At 35.0% G+C, this 21996-nt stretch overlaps 1 protein-coding gene and 1 pseudogene across 2 annotated transcripts in view; one reads left to right on the forward strand and one right to left on the reverse strand.

Annotated features, from left to right (window-relative positions):
• Window positions 1-21996, reverse strand: part of XRCC4 (X-ray repair cross complementing 4) — a 271368-nt gene that overhangs the window by 56841 nt on the left and 192531 nt on the right.
• LOC118151479 (coenzyme Q-binding protein COQ10 homolog B, mitochondrial pseudogene) lies at window positions 10940-11721 on the forward strand (annotated as a pseudogene).

A 21996-nucleotide genomic window follows, 5' to 3' on the forward strand; every position in this document is an offset into this window, starting at 1 on the left:
TTTCTGTTAAGTCCAATTTGAGAAAACACTGATAGGTTAAGCATAGTGTAGCATTATAGTAGGAGTTAGAGTTGTTGACTTTTGGTCATAGAAAAGAATATCATTTCCTTTGGAAGGGAACAAAGACATTATGGTGATACATAAGAGAAATATGACTCGCACTAAGTAAGAAAGAGTGTCTTCTACAGGGTTCACAGCTAGAAACACAGTCTCTGGTATGATGGCCTGGGAATAAAATGATGGGAAGACAGGCTTAGTCAGCTGACAAATCCTGAGTTTCACATCCTTATTTATATGTAAAATTATAATTGTTAAATAAAATTACATTAAGTAAAAAACAGGACTATAATATATTTCATTATTTCTATTGTTTATGACAATTGTGACTAATTTTACCTAGATTACCACATATAGAGATTTAAAAGAGCATTTTATCCTGTCATCACATCTACAATAAGATTAAGCCTTAACTTCTTTTCATATGAACTAAGAGAAATCCAAAATATATTTTTGTCATCTAGTCTAGGAAATAAATAACAAAACCACACCTTTGATTAAATTGTGAATTTATAAAAATAATTATTTCATTAATAAGCTATTGGTCAAACAACTAAGCTAAAAAAGAAAAAGAAAAAAGATTTCTTGTGTATTCAGTCTACTGGGATATTAACTGGCCTGTAACAGTGTGAAGAAAGAAAGATTACTGCTTTGTTTAACTTGCAGAACAGTTCATTAGCTTTATTTACAAAAATTAAATAATTTTATTGATTTGGGGGATACAGTACTACTCAAAATGTTTTATTTACAAAATAGAATATTGCTATTTCATTACCATAAAGCAAACCGTGGGAAAGTCAAACGTGTATTTAAAAATTTGTTTTTAAATTACATTTTGAGCTTAAGTTTGTGGGTAAGGAATAACATGAAATACTCTAAATTCTTCAGCAGAAAAGCATTTAGTGAATCCCAATTACTCTGATGGATACTTAGCAGAAGATATAAAAATTATAATCAGAAACTGCTCTAGGCCAGTGTTTTCCAAAATTTCACAAGACACTCCAGTAAAAGGGGTTCTCAATTCAAACCCATTTGGAAAATGTTCATTCAATAATGCCAACATAACAACATGCACTGTGAATCTTAGGCAAGGGCTATAGCCTACAAAGTTTCCCAAAAGCATGTGACTAGGGAATCTGTTATTTGCCAGACAATTATTACCATATCAAGGAACAAACTCTATGAGATGCTGCTCTATAAGAAATAATAAAGTTTACATTTTTTTTCTACAAAGTTTGCTTGTTTTGCTTCACCTTTCTTGATACCTCATTTACAGGATGTACTCAAGTTCTACAGTTTCTACTACACCTTAAAACACACACACACACATACACACAAATACACATATAACATGAATAGAATTCATGTAAGTACAAACATAAATATAACTGTTCTATCTATCTATCTATCTATCTATCTATCTATCTATCTATCTATCTATCTATCTATCTGTTTGTCCGTCCGTCTGTCTGTCCGTTCATCCATCCATCTCTCCAAAATATATCTGAAATCAACATTTACCCTGCCAGAGCAGTGCCTCAGAATCCAGTTGTCTTTTCTTGCCATCCTGTCCAAATCTAAAGTTGTAACATACAGTGCCTCTAAGTGAGCTGTTACAGAAGCACTAATAAATTAAGATGACTTGGCTAATAAAGTCTGTAAGTAGTCAGGTACTTATGATTTTGAAGAAACAGGCCCGGCTGTCTTATCTAAATCTAAGTAGGGCACACATAGCATTGCAGCACAAAGGCAGATAAAGTCTGAGGGAAGATATTCTATTCTGCTGGCCCAACAGCTATTCTATGTAACTATCTATTCACCTGGCTTACATGTAAGTCTAGTAATAGATTTTGATCTAAGAAAAGCATTGCTATTATACTTAAGCTATTAATTTTTTCATCGTTCTTTCTTATCCTTCCCAACTCAAAGAAAAAGTATACAAAGAAAATAGGCAAATTTTACAGAAAAATGACCAATTTTTAAAGATAATCTCAGTGTGGATTATGTCATAGAATTGTACCATTTATGAGCTGAAAGTACTCTTACTAATTACCTAGTGCAGTATTCCAATTTACGGATGAAATTTTAAAAGAAGGATGAGGTAGTAAAGGAGATCAAAGTCACACAAATTTGTGGCAAATCAAGCTTGGAATCTTTCTTTAAACTCTTGTCCTTTAAGCTTTCCAGTTCACTGGGGTGCCTCCAATGATTTTTGTTTGTTTCTTTTGTCTTGTTTTTTTTTTTTTGAGAATTCTCACACATTTCAGAAAAAATAATACACAAATATATTTGGTATAAATTTGTGTTTTACATACTTAAATGTTCAGAGAGATTACAAGATACCAGCAAAGTTCATTTCATTTTCTACCAGAATTTATTCACATTCATCTGGTTTTGAAGTTTTGAAAACACATGAATAATCTATGTAAGCTGAATCAAAACACAAAACCCAACAAAAGAACAAAGCAATGATTTTATGTGTATACTATATTTCCCTTTCAATAAAGGCACATTATAATGCCTCAGGAAGAGTAATTCTTTACCTGCCAATATTCATGAAGGATGGTAATTTTGTAGCACAGCACTTTACAGATCTCTGAATATTGGGCATTGACAAATGGATAAAAATTCAATTTATTTAATTAGGGAAAAAATTGTGGAGAACTTGGACTTCTTTGTATTAATTTAGAAAATCTCTAAACACTCTAAATTGCTACATGAACTCTTAAAAAAGTCAGAATAAAAATTTTCCCTTTAAATGAATAACAGATAAAGTGAAACAGATTCTTTTAAATTATTTTTCAGACAAGCAATTGCCAGGTTGGGGCCTTAATAATATGCTTTACAAAGTGTCCAAGTACTAAAGATTGATTTTTAGCAGATAATCTTTACAAATCACATACTGTAGAATATAATCAGAATACTTAAGATATATAATAGTAATCATGTTACAAATATTTACAAAATGAATAAAATATAGATATTTAAGTTTCTTTTTCTCAGACAGAATAAAAGGACATTCACTTTATAAATAATTCTATACAATGTATATATAAGTCAAAATAAGAATATTGTGGCTTTCCATTTATTTATGAATTAAATAAATTTAACTTACTACATGAAGGAGATATCCAATATGTAAAGATAATCTTTATTCCTATCCTAACAAGAAAAAGCTGAACAAACAAATAAACTGAAAATCACTTACTTGTTTTTTAAATTTTTAAAATTTTTTTATTGCATTTTAGGTTTTGGGGTACATGTGAAGAACATGCAAGATAGTTGCATAGGTACACACGTGGCAGTGTGATTTGCTGCCTTCTTCCCCTTCACCTATATCTGGAATTTCTCCCCATGCTATCTCTCCCCAACTCCCCACCCCCAACTGTCCCTCCCCTATTCCCCGCAACAGACCCCAGTGTGTAGTACTTCCGTCCCTGTGTCCATGTGTTCTCATTGTTCAACACCCGCCTGTGAGTGAGAACATGCGGTATTTTGTTTTCTGTTCTTGTGTCAGTTTGCTGAGAATGATGGTCTCCAGGTTACTTTTTTTTTTTTTTAATACCAATTAGATAACTGAGGTTGCAGGGCAAATCACCATCCCAAAATCTGGAGAAAGACAAAACTGGAGAGTCACTACAGAGATGTGGTTACCTGAGGTAGAGGCCACTGGAGCCAAAAACTGGTAGGAACACTCAAATGGGAATTTTAGTGAAGTTCTGGAGACTTAACAGAGACTAACATGAGAGTGAGAAACTCCTGTAGGCCACAGTCTCAGGGAGTCTCCATTCTTTCCTAAATTTTATGAACAGGAACCCCACCAGATTTTCATGGTAAAGATCCAAGAAAAAGCTTCTCCTGATTCTGGTAGTGGGAGAGTCATCATTGTGAAATATGCCCAGATCCTTCTCCATCACAAAGGCCTACTCTCTAGGAAAGAACTGAGCCCATCCAAGGAGGGATATGGATATTGCTCATGTTTCAACCACATCCACCATTCTGTTCACCAAAGACAGGGGAAAAAAATCTACAACACCAGAGAAATACTTGTAGTAGGGGTCACAGTCCCCAAGGCACAGGTCAGCTAAACGACAAAGGTTTAATCACAAAAATCAAGAACACTTTTCTCCCACATGATACCACCACACCATCAGGACACCAGTATTGTAACAGTGGATTGCAGTTGAAAGAGCTGAAAGATGCCTTTCTTTTTCAATTTCCTATCTAACAATATGTTGACTACACCTGTGAAAAGGCAGGGTAAGGGCAGGAGAATGGTTTGGAGAAGATTAATCAGAAACTCTGTGTTGGCTGGGCTTGGTGGTGCTGGCCTGTAATTCTAGCACTTTGGGGGGCCAAGGCGAGCACATCATGAGGTCAGGAGTTCGAGACTAGCCTGACCAACATGGTGAAACCCAGTATCTACTAAAAATACAAATATTAGCTGGGTGTGGTGGTGTGTGCTTGTATTCTCAGCTACTTAGGACTCTGAGGCAGGAGAATTGCTTGAATCCAGGAGGTGGGGGTTGCAGTGAGCTGAGATTGTGCCACTGCACTCCAGCCTGGGTGGCAGAGCAAGACTCTGTCTAAAAAAGAAAACAAACAACCTCTGTGTCATTACACAAAGGCAATATGCCTAACAAATCCTAGATACACATATACAAACCTTAATCCTGCACAGGCCAACCTAGAAAACTGATGGTCAATGAATTTATTGGTGTCAGTCTCCTGGTACTGATTACATTATTTGTCTCAATGGTCACCAGATACTTTCAACTCCACCTCTTTCACATTGTTTAGATTTGCCCATAATTTTCATCTAATCCTCAACTACTTGTCTAGGTACACATTATCAGTTGTACCTAGTTGCCAATAGAGGCAATAACCCTCTATTGTCCACCTCTCTCAACATTCCTTCTCATCTCAGTCTTTTCATGTACTTTGTGTTCCTTGCTTGTGATGGTTAGGTTTATGTGTCAACTGGCTAGGTAAGAGTACCTAGTTATTTAATAAAACCTTATTCTAGGTGTTGCTATGAAGCTATTCTGTTGATGTAGTTAATGTATTCAGTCATTTAACTTTCAATAAGGGCTATTACCCTAAAAACTATGGGTGGGTTTCATCCAATCAGTTGAAAAGCCTTAAAAGCAAAAGCTGAGGTTTCCAAAAGAAGAAATTCTGCTTCAAGACTGCAGCATTAACTCCTATTTGAGTTTCCAGCCAGCCTGCTTGCCATATATATTTCATACTTCCAGCCCCCATAGACACGTGGAGGCTAAATAAATGTTGGTTGCTTTTACTGCCATCACTGTTATGGCCATCATGAATGTAGAGGATCTCATGTATTATAAAGTGTACATTTTAGAAAATCGTATCAGAGAGCCACTAAGCAATGGCAAGACCTACTGTTCGTTGGTTTGGGCCTAGAATAAAGGTGACAAGCTGTCAGACAGAAAAGTAAATGTGTGAGCCAGAAAAGTTAGAGAAGAGCTGTAATAGGGAGCTTCTTTTAGACACATCAGACATGAAGTTGATTAATTGGGAAAGGAAAGTGAAATTCACGCAGACAGACCAATTCCATCCATTGGTCTCAAGAGCCACATTTAGATTTCAGTTAGAGATATGTTGTGTCAAATTATTCCTTCTTTAGAACCTCACCCAGCTATGTCCATTATCTTACTAACCAGGAATTAAGGGCTGGATCAGCTAGTTTTTCTAAAGGAACACATGGCAAGCACAGGGAATATCTTAGACTAATCCCATTTCTGATTCAAACAAACTTTGAAAAAAGGAATAACAAGCTCCTGTGAAAATTCATGGTTTCAGCTTTTGAAAATCAGTTGCTACATTCCAGGAGGGTGAAGTGAGAGTGGAGGGAATCATGAACCATGCCTCCGCCCCTCTGAACAAAGCCCAAAGGAGTTACCAATGGGATCAGAATATATACGAGTCAGAATTACAAGTGGTTTTCAACTGAATTTATTACTTTTAATTTACCAGTACTATTGTCAATGAAACAAACAACCCCCCTTGACTGATATTAATTTGTTGCACAATATGTCACCATGGCCAGTTTATATTTGCTGAGTATTCTCCAAAACTATGAATAAATGAGAACGATTCTGAAAAGATGCTCTTTTAATTCCTTTATTTCTGCCAACTAGTAGGTTAAAATAAGACATAAAAAAAATTACATAGGGATTCCAAAGACAGTGTAATGACCTGTTTTTATTCATGAAACAGCAGCGACTTTCCCATTTACCTCTCTATCCATTCCCACTCCCCCCTTGATAGTTCAGTAACTATCTACCTGTACATTCCTTAAAGTTAAAAAAAAATCTTTTGTACTTCACAAGTCATACAGAAATATATTTAAACTGTATTTCAGGTAAGTCTAGAATTCCCTTTGAGACACCTCTCACTGTCAATTCCAGCCCCCACATGCCCCAGAGATAACCACTCTTAATAGTTTACATGTAAACTTTCTAAAAATTTATTTAGGTAACAGTAAAAAATATTTGATATTTTTTGTTTATATTATTTGCTTTATAACATATGTACAATCCTGCAACTTGCTTTTTATTAAGTTATAAAAAATTCTAGGGTATACGTCTTCATTTATAGAGGTTAAAAGATTAGCAGAAATAATTCTGAGCAAGCACCAGGTTCTAGGCCTGCTCTACCAAATAAAAGCCATGAAATATTGAGTCTCTCACTAATCTCACTATCCTCATTTTTAAATAATCTTACTCACTTCTGTCTCTCACAGGGTATATGTCAAAACTAAATGAAGTAATCTCTGTGCATGCTTTGAAAGCTATCCTGTTTAATATACACATAAAATATTATTCTTAAATATTATCTATAAAATAATCAGGTAGTACTATTCTAATAGTATATACTGTAAGTATTTAACTTAAAATTTTAAGATTTGTCACAAGAATATTTCTATACTGAAATTTTTAGCTAATAGCATAGATCCCTAAATGTGAATACTTCCTTGGAAACACTGACATATTATGTCAAACAAATAATGGTTTATATATAATTCTATACAATGTATATATAAGTCAAAATAAGAATATTGTGGCTTTCTATTTATTTACGGATTAAAGAAATTTATTACATAAAGGAAATATCCAATGTAAAGGTTTAGTCATGAGAAAATATATTTACATGCAAATTCAAGTTATTAAATTGATCGTTTACAAATCAAATTTTATTTTTACACCCATAAGCTTCTATGCTCAATCCTGGAGTAAATGAGCAACAGCCCAAGTGCATTAAAACAATGAGAATGACTAAATCAGAAGAGGTTACAAAATTATGACATTTAAAAATATTTAAAAATTCACCCAAAATCTCCTTCATGTGATACTCAAATGAATTATTTTGGTAAAAACAACCTATGTATAAATGATTTTAGTTTTAATTACAATTCTTTTAAGCAAAACTTTCTCTCTAAGATACACATCTGAAAAGTTTACATTTTAAGTAAATTAAAGTGTTAGGATTCTTAGAGAAAATGGTTAAAAAAATTCCTAGTCACTGAGCTAAGATACAGTATCGTGTGGTTGGTTATAGATCTAATATGTTATTGGGCATATTGGTTTCCTTTTTTACCAGAATAATCAAACACTAAATGAAAAGAGTGCTCTACAAAGTCCCTCTTTTCTACATTTTTTCATGAATAGGATCATCAGTAACAAACTATATTAACTTCACCTTAAAAATCTCTATGTATTGGTACTGATTGCCTTTTGTAATAAATTATTCACTTCTTTTGTGCTCTGGGTTGGTAGAATGTTTTTGGGAAGTGACTTAGGTTTATGAATCTTCTCATTTTCCTTTATTTGAAACACATTATCTCATACTATTTCTTCAGACTCTCCAAGCTTGACTGGACGATTTTTACCTCTCAACATTACAATGAGAAAGAACCATGGGAAAGTCCTGACATACATACATAGGTAGGAAATATTACATAAAGCCATTACTTTGAGGGTTAGATCAATGTGATCATAGTAAGATAACTGAGAGATGAGTTAAGACCCTAAGAAACAAGACAGAGTGCTTTACAAGAACATTCATGTCTGCAAAGGAAGGTGGGGCACATGGAACATGTATCTAATGTCTTCCTTTTAGATGCCAAGAGAGAAGGCAAACAGGAAGAATATTCAGAGTCAATACAGTTCAATTCCAAATTATAAATCTGGCCACACATACACATTTAATGAATTAGTGGAAAAAGTCAATTATAAAACTCTGATTGTGTAAATCAGAATGATTAGTTTTATGACAGCTTTTGGATCTGTTTTAATGTCCTAGTTTGGGAAAAACTTTTTAAACAGAGAAATTTTGATCACTGGCACTTCAAAAATATTATATTCATAGGAAAAATATTTTTATTCATAGGAAAAAGAAGTAACACAATGATGAATGCTCCAACTAGGTAGAGAAAGATGGAAGAAATGAGAATTATGAATACCCATTTTATAAATTAGGTAGGTGGATAGCAGAAAAAGCAATGGAATCAGAAAACCACAATCCCAACTTTAGCTTCAACAAAGTGTAACATTTTGGATCACAATGTCTTCTAATATAAAATGAGGGTGTTGAACTGTAACTTCAATGTTCTTTGTAACCTATGATACTTGGGAAAAATTTCATAACTACAGTAGGTTTACAAACCTATTATTTGTATGCCAAAAATGGTAAGCTGGAAAATTTTCAGTGGTTTGTAAACTATTTGTTGTCAATTCCTATTTTTTTTTTTTTGGCAAAAACCTTTTTTTTGGGGGTCTGGTTATAGAAGCACCATGGTCACTGTAGACAATATGAAAAACACAGACAAATCCAAGCCAAAAAAAAAGTCACTACCCAAAGATAACCTGACCTGTTAACATACATGTTTCCAAATATGCATTGTTGTATAAGTTACTAGAATTTATAGAGTCCCATGGTTTTCAAATTTTTATGAGCAGATTTTTTTCTATATAAAGTCTCACAGGGAACCTTAATATGTCCAACATATAAAACTGAAACCACTCTGACTGAAGTGGTGATGAAGAGCCTGGTGCTTTTCTGACACCATTGTCAACACACTCCCATGGAATCCTATACTTTAAGAAGTACTGTCTTAAAACTATTGAGTTAACCTATTTTCTAATGTTAGAGATTTAAATTATTTCCTTTTGCTATTATAAATAATATTCAGGTTTTTCTTCATGTGCACATTCATGGTTATTTTCCTCGGATAAATTCCTATAGGTGAAATTTCTAGGCCAAATGGTTTTAAGGCACTCATTATCATGCCAAGCAACTTTGACATTATCTTTCCCCAAATGATTTGCCATAGGAGTCATCCATTTTCTATTCTGCTTTTTAATGGTAACTAACCCCAATAGTAGCATTTGAATCAGAATCTATTTCTCTCTGACATATTTCTTCATCTTTTCTTTCTCTTACTTATGATTCCAAATAGGTTAGCATTAAGGCCAGATAAATGCCCTCCTTGACGCATCAATATTTCCCTCCTGTTAAATGCTATTGGGTACCTAAGGGATGAGCCCTTTGTTGCTTTTGGACAATGCTCTGTCAAGCAGTCAGCTTCCATAGGAAAGTGACTAATCAAAAGCAGACAGTTCCCTTTGATGGGGAATATCTTTGTTACTTGGCACTTTAAGTGAGACAAAGAAATGAAAAAGACAAGAGAAAAATCCAGGCCAGGGTAATCAGACAACATTGTATGAATTTGGCACAGTTCAGTGCTATAAATGATGAACATAAAAAAAGTGGTTAGAGATGAGGCCAGAGGGGAATGCAAATTGCCCACAAGTTACATAAGGAGGTAACATTTCACGGGTGGAAACTGTAGTAAATTTAAGAGTGAATGTCCATTCTAAAGAAAACAATGAGTATAGCCAACTGCCACCATGTTAGGGAATAATCTAGTTTCCGAAGCCATAAAAGGTTTCAATTTTTAAATTAATGATGGTTCCAAATTAAAAGCAAAACAACACACACAAAAAAAAACAGTGCAAACTTGACCAAACACATATGTGATGTGCATTCTGCTAATAGCCTGTCACTTTACAATCTTAGGACTAGGGACTTAGGTAAAGTGCAGCTCATGAAAGCCTGTGTATACTAAACTCAGAGGTTTGAACTTTATCTTGAGAATTGGAGGGAATCATTAAAAAGACTTGACACTGATTAACATCTTAGAAAGATCACTCTGGCAGATGTATTGGAGTCCAGTCTGAAATGGAGCTATGTAAGAAGGGCTTAAATCAAAACAAGGAAGGAGGCATGGAAAGGAGACAGACTTGAAAGAGGTTAAAAAGTCATGTGGTTTAGTAAATTACACAGTTGAAATTTGAACCCATGTCTCCTACCATATATTGCTTGATATTCTTATAACTAACTATACCAGTATTGCAAGATAGCTTTTCAGTGGAATGCTATTTATTTTGCAAGTCATAACATACAGGGGACATTCTTCACAAACATTCACTTGAAATACCAGGAGTTTTTTCTATAGCTATCATATAGTGTAGGTAAACCTTGCACTAAAAGAAACTCCTGGAAAAAGGATATATAGAGAAATCATGATACACAGTGGGCATATACACTGACGACGAATAAACTCCCTCATACTTCATTTGGCCTTCTATGCCAGTTTACAACTAAACAACAGGTAAACAGATTGATATGGTTTGAATGCTGGTGACCCTCTAAAATTCATGTTGAAGCTTAGTCCCCAATGAAGTGAAATTAAGAGGTGGGACCTTTTGGGGAAGTAATTAAGTCATGAGGGCTTTGCCCTTATGAATGAATTAGTGTTTATAAGAAGGCTGAAGAGGAGACTATCACTGCAGCTTAGACTGGTCAAATGGCCATGAGAAGGGTGGTTTCAGGATGCTGTCTGAAGTCGGCTACAGCCGGTGGACTATGGGCTCTGGTGCAGGGGCCTGCGCAGAATGTCAGATGTTTAGCTTCCTGTGGCATACTGATGAGCAGAACTCTTCCACGACATACCTCAATTTTGCCTAAGGAGATACGTGCAAAAACTTTCTTCCAAATAAATGTACCATTAATAAACAAAAGGAAAGAATATTCAGAAAGAAGAATTTTAGGATAGTTAATGCAGGAAATGTATGATGTAGTATCATGAATAGAGGATGACAAGCATTTCATTACCTGGTACAAAAATTCAGATGTAATATCAAAGAGATCCAGATATTGTAAAACACGATTAGAAATTGGGTTTCCATCTCTGTTGGGGCTATATCTATCAGTAGTCACTTTGATGAAACCTCATTTGGGAAAGGCATCCTGTACTAATAGGAAACTTCTCAATCATTTGGAGACTAGCATTTTAGCCCAGGTCTTCCTGTATACTCAAGAATATGTACCTCTGATTTTTCTATTTCTTTTGCATTTCCATCACTTCTACAGTCTCAGCTTGCCATATGGTTTTCAATGAAGTTATAAAGCAGATGGTAGCTGCCTTTGAAAGAAGAGCATGTAAGCTGTATGGTCCAGAAACAAATATACTTCAGGAGTTAATGCTTCATGAAGTTCAGATGCATAAAGGGAGAAAATGACTGGTGTCACCTACTTGTAACTTTAATTTGTTCACTTTTAGGAAGCATTTCATGATGTTTTCAGAAGTCAGACAGCATTTTTTAAACCCAGCTTTGGTTATAAACTTGCACAGTTAAAAATTTGCACATAGAATATAGATTCACTTGTATGGACATTATAATGTTCTGCATTTACGATAATGGGATGTCATCACCATTGCTAGAATACTGACAGCATTCGTCTGAGCAGAAATTGACACTGTAAATTTAAACCTTTTAATTGTCACCTTACCTGAAAGAGGTTGAGATATTCACACAGTATGCATTACAGTAACCACACTATACTTGTTATTAAATTCAGACTATTTGTAACTTATTTTTATGGGCCTGCCATATGGCTTAGGATATTTGAGTAATCATCTTATATTTAAAGTCAAAACTTTGACTTGAAATTACTGTTAATGAAGGTTCTCTGGCATTTTTGATATTTTAAAAATTGTCTTGTGAGTAGTACATAATTCAGTGCCATATTGTGATTAGCTCCCAGATAAAACAGTGAATTATTTTTATTTTTATTATTTTGGTGATTGGTCCAGAGCTTTAGGCTACATTTCCAGTAGTTTTCCACTTTCTCCTATATATTCTGGCTGCTCTGTCAATAATGCTAATTGTGTGTAAACTTTTCTATAACAGTAGAAAAAAGATGAAGATAAGTTGGTTGATATGTCTCCAGCACTATGCAACCCCATTTTCTATTTATTGTGTGTATTCACTTTCAATAATGTGTTTCAAATTGCTATTTTTAAAAACCAACATACAGACTGAAGTAGTAACTTAATAATGTTACCTTGTTTATTTTTTGTACAGTTAAAAAAGGGGCTGGAGAAAACTAGTTTAGGCCCTTTTTTGCCTGGCTTCCTTCCATCATGGGAAGACATAGCATTTGTCCTTTCTAACCTTGTGAGAATGCATCAAGAAAGCCTTCATCAGATACCATGCCAGCACCTTGATCTTGGACTTCCCAGTCTTCAGAACTGTGAGAAGTAAATTTCTATTATTTATAAATGACCCAGACTGAGATGTTTTATTATTGCAGTAACAGTGGACTAAGACAGATATCACTAAATATTTGGTAAAGGAAAAGAAAGGTCTTTCTTACTATATTTCTACCTCAAAAATCCTATGACAAAAATTAATTTTTAAGTTTCTAAATCATCTGCATTGTGGTTAATCTCTACGTATTTAGTGGGAGTGAAGACTACAGATTCAATTTGTTAGTACATCTTTTTAGTTCAATAATTAACTGAGCCAGACAACAAGTCAAATGGAAAGTGAAGTGATTAGGTAGGGTGAAGTGATGTCAAATCTCAGAGTGTTTTCTCTCTTAACCTTCTGGATGGGAGCTTGACTCCATCTGTCTGACTGGCAAATTGATGAGCTTACAAAAGAGCATTTGTTGAATAGCTCTGTAAATAATAAAACGTACTCCTAGTACCTGCTGGAAAATGATGTATTTTTCTTTATTAAACAAGATGTTAGAGGTAAAAATGGTGAAAATGCTGTATTTTTCTTAAACTAGGTATTAAATTGTTTTTGCAAAATCATCAAAGAATGCATAGTTATCCTAAAGTTTCTATATTAGACAATCACATTGGTAAAGACAGAAAACAAAACATCTAGCTTATAAATTGCTACATATTTACAAGTACAATGCATTTCTAAATGCATTACATACTTGTAAATATGTAGCAATGTAACTAAATAATGATTTATTTTGACTATTTTGCTTACAGTGAAGATGTCAATATTCATTTCATGATACTGATATTAAACTTTCAACCAATGTTGTTTTATGGTTTCTTATTTTTAAATAGTCATAAAAGTGTGATGGTGCTAAAAATAAGCTATATTTAGATGTCTCTGTAACCTATCAGTTGGAATAGGTCGGGTTATATACAGATAACAAATATCCCAACATCTCAGTGGTTTGAAACGACAGTTTTAATTTTTCATTCTGCTGTATGTCCATCACGGACGGCCTGAAGGCTCCAGTCCTTGCTGTCTCCTTATTCCAGGATGACAGGGCAGCTACCAACTTTGCTAGTTGCTATGACAGACGAAAGTTCTCTGGCTTAGAAGTTACACATGTCACTTTTAATCAAAACTTGCTGGCAAGAACTAACATAGTCTTACTCGATAGCTGTGAAGTGCGATTTCTTTACACGCCCAGAAGGCAGAAAGCTGGAAATATTTGGTGAACAGAACTAATGACTATCACAGTTACCCAAATAACTGCTCTATTATGTTTCACATATCTTTGTTTTCTCTGCCTGACTCAACTATGAAATCAGAATTTACAGCTTAAAAGGCTCCCAACAAATTCTTTTGATTCACAGATTCTACAGAGATAGATGAGTTCAATTTAAAGTGTGATTTAAATAAATTAATTATGTTGTCTTAGAACTTTCCCCCAATACTACATATATAAATTCTCCTTCTCTTATGATGGGTTACATCCCAATAAAACCATCACAAACTGAAAATGCTATAGATAAAAAATTATAACAATATTCTAAGCAATAAATTATAACAAGATTCTGTTATAAGAAACAGAAAACACACAAAGACACTAGGTTAGATATATAAAATATGAAACTGGGTAACTTAAAAAGAAGCAATTTCTTTATTAAAGTTCTGGAGCCTGGGAAGTCTAAGGTTGAGGGGCCACATCTGGAGAGACTGTTCTTATGGTTAAAGCCTCTATAGAGTCCTGAGATGGTGCAGGGTATCACATGGCAAGGGGGATGAGCCAGCTAGCTCAGATTTCTCTTCTTCTTCTTCTTATAAAGCCATCAGTCTCATTTCCAAGATAACCCATTGATGCATTAATCCATAAATGATTAATCCATTAATCTATGAAAGGATGAATCCCTTCATGAAGGTACAGCTCTCTTGACCCAATCATCTCTTAAAAGTCCCACCTCTCAATACGACACATTGGAGATTAAATTTCATCATTGGTTTTGTTAGAAACAAATACTGAAACCGTACCATCTACCAAACATTATTGCTTAGCCTATCTTAGACATGCTCAGAGCACTTTCACTACAGTATTCAGTAAAATACAGGAGTTATTCAACACTTTATTATTAAAACGGGCTCTGTGTTAGATGATTTGACCTAGCATCCCGAGAAAGTATTGTACCACATATCGCTAGTCCAAAAAAAGACCAAAATTCAAAAAAGTAGTTTCTACTCAATGCATATTGCTTTTCCACCATCATAAAGCCAAAAAATCCAAAGTCAAGCCATTGTAAGTCAGGGACTATTTGTATTTAAATCCAGTTCTGGGATCATACTAAAACTGAGTTAGGAGCCCAGGAAGGAATCACCTGGGTGTCAAATCCAGGTATAATTAATAAAATAGTTATTCAGACCAACTGTATTCATTTTTCCACAAATGCTACAATCTATTAAAGAATAATGCAAGTAAATATGACACTACAATAATCCTTTTATTTTCATTGCATTTGGTGTGTAAATCTACATATTAGGAACTATTCACACACTGTTGAAGAGAAACAGCCACTCATCCTGTCTGTGCTCACTTTAAGATTATAGTCATAAATCCTAAACGTCTAGAACTCTTCAATCTTTATCTCCATACCTCACTTGCTGCAGGAACTCTAGATTCATATATATCTTGATACCTCTGCTGTGATGTCTGTTAAGTTTCTAAACCTAACCTACCCAAACAAAACCATCTATTTTTATGACCTGAAAAGCTGTTTCTTTCTGAGTTCCTCCCATGTCTGAAAGCTGCGCCATTTACCCAGTTTTTCAAGCTAAAACATAGGAATCCTCCTGATTCTCTTCTCTCCCTTATTTTAAGTCAAACTTAGTAGCAAGTCTTGGCAACTTTACTGCTAAAACATATGCATGATCTAAGAATTATTCACTAGCTCCTCTATTAGCCTACTCTAAGATGGACTTCCAGTTGGACTACTGTAAAACCTCCTAACTGATCTCTCTGTTATCACAAACTCCCTACTTCCAAATCCATTTTCCATACAGTGATAATAGCAATCTTTTAAAAACAAACATCAGTCCATGACATTGCCCTCAAAATTCACCATTATACTTTGAATAAAATTTAGACCATTGGCCCTCAAAGCTTATTTCTTTGATGCATACATCACATACCACTCCCTCTCATTCCCACTACATGGTACATATTTCTACTCCTTCAATACAATGGGTTTACTCACCTTAGGGCCTTTGCATTATCTTTCTTTCAATCCTTGCAGAAGTTCTGCTTGTCATTTAGGCTCAGCTAACATGCCAATTACCTGACCATTCTATATAAAAAGGAACCACCTCATCACTACCTTTTGCACCATCTTAATTAACTGCACATTTCTTTATTATTTTACTTTGTATCCATATTTATTTATTTTTCACTTCTTTCAAACCACTAGAACATGATCTTAGCTGCTTTGTTCACCACCATATATTCTGTGCCTAGAGTGGTGTCTGGCTCACATTAGGTACTCAGCAAATATTTGCTGAAAAGATGCTTATGATATGAAAATACACAAACTATATGGCATGAGCAGGAAGGTACAAAAGTTACCTTGATACTTTGTAGTTATTCTGGAATTTAAGATGATAAAAATTATTAGATTATAAATAATACTTTTGTAGTGTAATTTTTCCACAAGTAATTAACCTGACTAGGAAGACAGTTTATATTCAAACTAGACAGTTGGGTACTGGAAAGGGAAAACAAAATGAACATGAGCAAGAGTTAAGGGAGTTACTCAAGTTGAATATTTATCATGTACCTGGTGTATTATATTTGTCATCTCATTAATTTTAATGAGGTAGGTATTGCTATAAGGTCAGGAGTTTGAGACCAGCCTGCCCAACATGGCGAAACCCTATCTTTATTAAAAAAATAAAAAAAAAATTATCCGGGTATGGTGGTGTGCACCTGTAGTCCCAGCTACTTGGGGAGGCTGAGAGAGGAGAATCATTTGAACCTGGAGTCAGAGGTTGCAGTGTACCAAGATCGCACCACTGTACTCTAGCCTGGGCAACAGAGCAAGACTCAGTATCAGAAAAAAAAAAATTATAATATTGAGGCTTAGAGTCATTAAGTAGCTTGCTCATATAGTGGTGAGTCCTGACACAAGAGTAGCTGCATCTATAACTAGAAAAGTAGTGATAACTCGGGAATAAAAGATGTAACAGCCATACAGAAGCAAAAAAGTCCATATAGCCAAGACAATCCTAAGCAAAAAGAATAAAGTTGAAGGAATCATGCTATCTGACTTTGAACTATACTACAAGGCTACAGTAACCCAAACAGCATGGTATTGGTACCAAAACAGATATATAGACCAACGGAACAGAACAGAGGCCTCAGAAATAATACCACACATCTACAACCATCTGATCCTTGACAAACTTGATAAAAACAAGTAATGGGGAAAGAATTCCCTATTTAATAAATGTTGCTGGAAAAACTGGATAGCCACATGCAGAAACCTGAAACTGGACCCTTTCCTTACACCTTATATGAAAATTAACTCAAGATGGATTAAAAGACTTAAATGTAAAGCCTAAAACTATAAAAACCCTAGAAGAAAACCTAGGCCATATCATTCAGGACACAGGCATGGGCAAAAACTTCATGACTAAAACACCAAAAGCAATGGTAACAAAAGCCAAAATTGACAAATGCAATCTAACTAAACTAAAGAGCTTCTGCACAGCACAAAAAAAAAAAAAAGAAAAAAAAATTATCATCAGAGTCAACAGGCAATTGGAGAAAATTTGTCAGCCCATCTGATAAAGGGCTATCCAGAATCTACATGGAACTTAAACAAATTTACAAGAAAAAAAAACTCCATCAAAAAGTGGGCAAAGGATATGAACAGGCACGTCTCAAAAGAAGACATTTATGTAGCCAACGAACATATGAAAAAAAGCTCATCATCACTGGCCATTAGAAAAATGCAAATCAAAACCACAATGAGATACCATCTCAGGCCAGTAAGAATGGCAATAATTAAAAATCAGGAAAAAACAGATGCTGGAGAGAATGTGGAGAAATAGGAATATTTCCACACTGTTTGTGGGAGTGTAAATTAGTTTGACCATTGCAGAAGACAGTATGGCAATTCCTCAAGGATCTACAGCCAGAAATACCATTTGACCCAGCAATCCCATTACTGGGTATATACGCAAAGGATAATAAATCATTCTACTATAAAGACACATGCATATGTATGTTTATTGCAGCTCTATTTACAATAGCAAAGACTTGGAACCAACTCAAATGCCCATCAATGATAGACTAGATTTAAGAAATGTGGCACATATACACCATAGAATACTATGCAGCTATAAAAAAAAGAATGAGTTTACATCCTTTGCAGGGACATGGATGAAGCTTGAAACCATCATTTTCAGCACACTAATATGGGAACAGAAAACCAAACACCACGTTTTCACTCATAAGTGGGAGCTGAACAATGAAAACACATGGACACAGGGAAAGGAAGATCACATACTGGGTCCTGTTGGTGGGTGGGTGGGGGCACCAGGAGGGAAAGCATTAGGACAAATACCTAATGCATAGAGGGCTTAAAACTTAGGTGATGGGTTGATGACTGTGAAAAACCACCATGGCACATGCAACCAACCTGCACATTCTGCACATGTATCCCAGGACTTAAAGTATAATAAATAAATTTTTAAAAAGGTGTAACAGCAAGAGAACACTCCAAACTAACAGAAGAGTAGTACCCCATTATTCTCTGTAAAGATTACACCATGTCTGAGATATAAACAGGATTTGGAGGGCATGACTTTAATGGAACACTGGAAAATTATATGCATTCAGTGAAAAGGAAATCCAACTAAGTGACTGACATGTGACAACCATATTACACACAAGACTGTTAAAAAGTTAGGCTCTTAACCTTGAAGAAGAAAAAACCCAGAGTATAAAATGGTCTTCAAGTTAAATATAATTATATCTTATTTAATGGTAGAGTTCTAATTGTAGGTCTTAATGTGAAAATCAAATTATCCTGAACATCATTAGGAAAATACTATAGCCCAGCATGTTATACCAATTTCAATTGGTTCAGCACCCCAGGATTAACAGGTTTCCTCCTATTTTGCAATTTATGGCTATTTGTTTTCCATGACGCAGTAGATAATGTTACATGGTTACATTGTGTTTAGTTGTATGAAAAGGTTTATCTTTAAATGCAGTGCTCATATAATGGAAAGATAGCAGAAACTCAAAGAGCTAGGGAAAGGAGATTTCATTTTCACTCCTGGGCTAGAGTGGAATTGCCAGCACTATTTAAATTGTTCCCTTCTCTCTCTCTCTCTCTCTCTCTCTCTCTCTCTCTCTCTCTCTCTCTCTCTCTCTCTCTCTCTGTCTCTGTCTCTCTCTCTCTCTCTCTCTCCCCCCTCCCTGTTTTTATGTTGGAGAGGGGAATAGAGAGAATATGATACATCTGTACAAGTTGTATGCACTCAACATGACTCTTCGTTATACCAGTGACTTTAATGTAGAAGATTTATCTGATACAACACAGAAGGCAAAATTGTGATATAAAGATAGACATTACCAGGTGAAATGGGCTTTCATTTAAAGTAATATGTCTTTTGTCATACAAAGCATTTATGTAAGTGTCACATGCCATATAATATTATTTTAGATTAATCAATAAATTCCATTCGAATATTATAGCAATATAACAATTATGTGAAACAAGTAGACAAAAAGAAAACAGAAAAATAAGAATTACTTCATGCTATTTTAGATTATCAACATTATTATTTCTTTTATTGCTTGTAATTCAAATGAGAGTAAAATTAGTAATAAATTTAGAATTCTTAGAGTACATAATAATCTATGATATTCCAAATATTCAGAATGAATAAGTTACTGGATTCAATTCCCTATCATTATAAATTATTTGAATTGTAGGACAGGATTACAATAATTTTCAAGTTCCCAAAAATGCCAATGGCAGTAAGCAATTATGTAAGATAATATAAATGCCAAGATAAATAAGAATTTTCATAATTTCAGGTAACTTCAACCAACAGAAAATTGCCATCAGGTTCACTGAAAGTACAACGTACAATGCTGCCTGTGAAAGACAATCCAGCAATCTATTTTAGTTAGTTGTTGATTAAATGGGCTAAATAAAACCCCTTCTGTCTTCCTATATATAACCTGTGCATATCTATATTTTAAACAATGTAATATGTAGAAATTTTCTTTTACCTGTCTTCCCGCTAGCTCCTAGAGAAAAATGAACAGCACATTGTCTGGTCCTCAGGAAGCATAAGCCTGAACTCTGAGATGAATTTAAATAAAACAGCTATACAAAATATATTATCAAAGATCAATGAATACTAACCATAATATTAAGAAGATGATTTTAAAAATAATGACAGCAGCCGGGCATGGTGGCTCATGCCTGTAATCCCAGCACTTTGGGAGGCCAAATTGGGTGGATCACAAGGTTAAGAGATAAGACCATCGTGGCAAACATGGTGAAACTAAAAATACAAAAATTAGCTGGGCATGGTGGCACACGCCTGTAGTCCCAGCTACTCAGGAGGGTAAGGAAGGAGAATCACTTGAACCTGGGAGGCAGAGGTTGCAATGAGCTGAGATCATGGCACTGCATTCCAGCCTGGCGAGAGAGTGAGACTCTGTCTCAAAAATAATAATAATGACAGCAAATCTAAATCACAAAAAAAATAATAGCAACCTCCCAAGAATAGTTTGACAGATCTTTACAAGAGTCCAGATGCCAGAAAAATTAACTTTTAACCTTTATATATCATCTTACTGAGGCTCTTTCCCTCTCTTCCTTCTTTTCTCCTTCCCTCCTTTACAGAGGAAATGTGTGTTAGATAAGCTTCATTGAGGCATGAGTCCAATATTAATGCATTAACAATGTGTATCAAATAGGTATCTTTTAATAATTACATATAAAATGAGTTTATGTATTGCTCAGTTAATGAAAATGTGACCAGAGGTTCCAGGAATCTAACCGTGTATTTTCCCCAAAAGCAAAGGGTTAGTTTTGTTAATTCAATGTTCAAACTTACTTCATAGGACATAACTATAATGAATAACAAGAATTGACTCTTATCCTATAGTCCCCAAATGTCTGTTTTACTTGAAATCTCTCCATAGAATAATTCATCTATATAGCTACCTTCCCTATCCCATACCCTGTTGAATGCTTAATAGGCATTTCAATTATAAATTGAAACAAACAGAAATCTTATCCTTCACACCACCCAGATCTGATCCTCCTTTCATTTTCCCAGGCTCAGTCTTTCACCCACCCAGCTACTGAAGTCAAAATTATAGAAATCATCCTTGATTCCTCTCTCTCCCATATCACCGCCTCTTATTCTTTACCCTTGCCCACACACTGCTGCCAACTATTCCATCAGCAAATGTCTCCATCTCATTGGCTACCACCACCACCCTCCTTCTTTTCCTCTTCCACCTCTTCCTCCCTCTCTTTCCTGGAAGAACCTCTTAACCACCACTACTGTACCTTCCACTTCCCTCAGGGCCACTGTGTAAGGCTGTGAAGAATACACCTTTTCATAACAATTACGATTCCTATTTCATATAGTAGCCACTGGATCATTATAAGAGTATTCAAATTATGTTACTCACTTGACTGAAACCCTTTAATGGCTTACAACTAAGAAAAATACCCAACTTTCTTATTTTGACCTGCAAAGTCTGATATGCTCTAGCACTGTCCACATCTCCAACCTCTTATGTACTATCTACTCTCCCATTCTGATAGTACTCCAGATATATTAGCTTTCTTTCTGTTCCTGTAAAAGGACAAGCTCGGTTCCAAGTTAGGAATGTTTCACTAGCTGTTCTCTGGAATGCTCTTCAGCCTGATTTTTGCAAGATGGTCTCTTTGTCATTAACACCCAAGCTTAAACATCAACAGAGAAGACTTTCATGACCTGATCTAACATAGCTACCCACTGATGCACCATCACATCACATAATTTTACTGCTTTGCTTGACATAAATAACTATTTCTTTTTTTTCTTCTAATAATTATATGTTTCATTCCACACAAATGTAAATACATCCCTTATTCCTTGCTTGACACACTTTCTGCATCATCTATGCCACTTCCTGGTACTGGGAAGGTGATTAAAAATATTTTTCAGGCGGCTCACACCTGTAATCCCAGCACTTTGGGAGACCAAGGTGGGTAGATCACCAGATGTCAGGAGTTCGAGACCAGCCTGGTCAACATGG

The sequence above is a fragment of the Callithrix jacchus genome, chromosome 2, assembly GCF_049354715.1.
Source record: "Callithrix jacchus isolate 240 chromosome 2, calJac240_pri, whole genome shotgun sequence".
Lineage (NCBI taxonomy): Eukaryota > Metazoa > Chordata > Mammalia > Primates > Cebidae > Callithrix > Callithrix jacchus.